The following is a 2304-nucleotide window of genomic DNA, read 5'->3' on the forward strand; positions in this document are numbered from 1 at the left end:
AATTAAGAATTTAGTTACAAAAAAACAATTAGAGAAACGCAAAAAATTAAGAACTAAATGAGTTAATGTTGTGTATGTAAATATTTAGTTTATAATATTTACGATTATAAAAATAAAAAATTATATTAAATGTTTTAGTGAATTTTTGCAAAGTAAATAGAACTAAACGAATATAAAGTAAAATTAATTACATATTAATTGTCATAAACGCAAAGAATTATAAATTTAAATAAAATCATTAGGGAAAACATGGAGAGATTAATATTGAAATCTAGTTCAGTTCTAGTTCTAGTTCAGTTCTAGTTCAGTTCTAGTTCAGTTCTAGTTCAGTTCTAGTTCAGTTCTAGTTCAGTTCTAGTTCAGTTCTAGTTCAGTTCTAGTTCAGTTCTAGTTCAGTTCTAGTTCAGTTCTAGTTCAGTTCTAGTTCAGTTCTAGTTCAGTTCTAGTTCAGTTCTAGTTCAGTTCTAGTTCAGTTCTAGTTCAGTTCTAGTTCAGTTCAGTTCAGTTCTAGTTCAGTTCTAGTTCAGTTCTAGTTCAGTTCTAGTTCAGTTCTAGTTCAGTTCTAGTTCAGTTCTAGTTCAGTTCTAGTTCAGTTCTAGTTCAGTTCTAGTTCAGTTCTAGTTCAGTTCTAGTTCAGTTCTAGTTCAGTTCTAGTTCAGTTCTAGTTCAGTTCTAGTTCAGTTCTAGTTCAGTTCTAGTTCAGTTCTAGTTCAGTTCTAGTTCAGTTCTAGTTCAGTTCTAGTTCAGTTCTAGTTCAGTTCTAGTTCAGTTCTAGTTCAGTTCTAGTTCAGTTCTAGTTCAGTTCTAGTTCAGTTCTAGTTCAGTTCTAGTTCAGTTCTAGTTCAGTTCTAGTTCAGTTCTAGTTCAGTTCTAGTTCAGTTCTAGTTCAGTTCTAGTTCAGTTCTAGTTCAGTTCTAGTTCAGTTCTAGTTCAGTTCTAGTTCAGTTCTAGTTCAGTTCTAGTTCAGTTCTAGTTCAGTTCTAGTTCAGTTCTAGTTCAGTTCTAGTTCAGTTCTAGTTCAGTTCTAGTTCAGTTCTAGTTCAGTTCTAGTTCAGTTCTAGTTCAGTTCTAGTTCAGTTCTAGTTCAGTTCTAGTTCAGTTCTAGTTCAGTTCTAGTTCAGTTCTAGTTCAGTTCTAGTTCAGTTTCTAGTTCAGTTCTAGTTCAGTTCTAGTTCAGTTCTAGTTCAGTTCTAGTTCAGTTCTAGTTCAGTTCTAGTTCAGTTCTAGTTCAGTTCTAGTTCAGTTCTAGTTCAGTTCTAGTTCAGTTCTAGTTCGTTCTAGTTCAGTTCTAGTCATTTTAGTTCAGTTCTAGTTCAGTTCTAGTTCAGTTCTAGTTCAGTTCTAGTTCAGTTCTAGTTCAGTTCTAGTTCAGTTCTAGTTCAGTTCTAGTTCAGTTCTAGTTCAGTTCTAGTTCAGTTCTAGTTCAGTTCTAGTTCAGTTCTAGTTCAGTTCTAGTTCTGTTCTAGTTCTGCTCTAGTTTCTTCGTTCTGTTCTGTTCTGTTCTGTTTGTTCTGTTCTCTGTTCTAGTTCAGTTCTAGTTCTGTTCTAGTTCTGTTCTAGTTCTAGTTTTAGTTCTGTTCTAGTTCTGTTCTAGTTTGTTCTAGTTCTGTTCTAGTTCTGTTCTAGTTCTGTTCTAGTTTGTTCTAGTTCTGTTCTAGTTCTGTTCTAGTTCTGTAGTTCTGTTCTAGTTCTGTTCTAGTTCTGTTCTAGTTCTGTTCTAGTTCAGTTAGTTGTTCTTGTTCTGTTCTTGTTCTGTTCTGTTCTGTTCTTGTTCTGTGTTTTTTCTTGTTCTGTTCTAGTTCTGTTGTAGTTTATTCTAGTCTGTTCTAGTTCTGTTCTAGTTCTGTTCTAGTTCTGTTCTAGTTCTGTTCTAGTTCTGTTCTAGTTCTGTTCTAGTTCTGTTCTAGTTCTGTTCTAGTTCTGTTCTAGTTCTGTTCTAGTTCTGTTCTAGTTCTGTTCTGTTCTGTTCTAGTTCTGTTTCGTTCTGTTCTAGTTCTGTTCTAGTTCTGTTCTAGTTCTGTTCTAGTTCTGTCTAGTTCTGTTCTAGTTCTGTTCTAGTTCTGTTCTAGTTCGTTTCTAGTTCTGTTCTAGTTCTGTTCTAGTTCTGTTCTAGTTTGTTCTAGTTCTGTTCTAGTTCTGTTCTAGTTCGTTCTAGTTCTGTTCTAGTTCTGTTCTAGTTCTGTTCTAGTTCTGTTCTAGTTCTGTTCTAGTTCTGTTCTAGTTCTGTTCTAGTTCTGTTCTAGTTCTGTTCTGTCTGTTCTAGTTCTAGTTCTGTTCTAGTTCTGTTCTAGTTCTGTTCTAGTT

This window comes from Lucilia sericata, unplaced genomic scaffold (assembly GCF_015586225.1).
Source record: "Lucilia sericata isolate MDLA Ls3-8-SP2 unplaced genomic scaffold, ASM1558622v1 Contig000222F_arrow, whole genome shotgun sequence".
Classification (NCBI taxonomy): Eukaryota; Metazoa; Arthropoda; class Insecta; order Diptera; family Calliphoridae; genus Lucilia; species Lucilia sericata.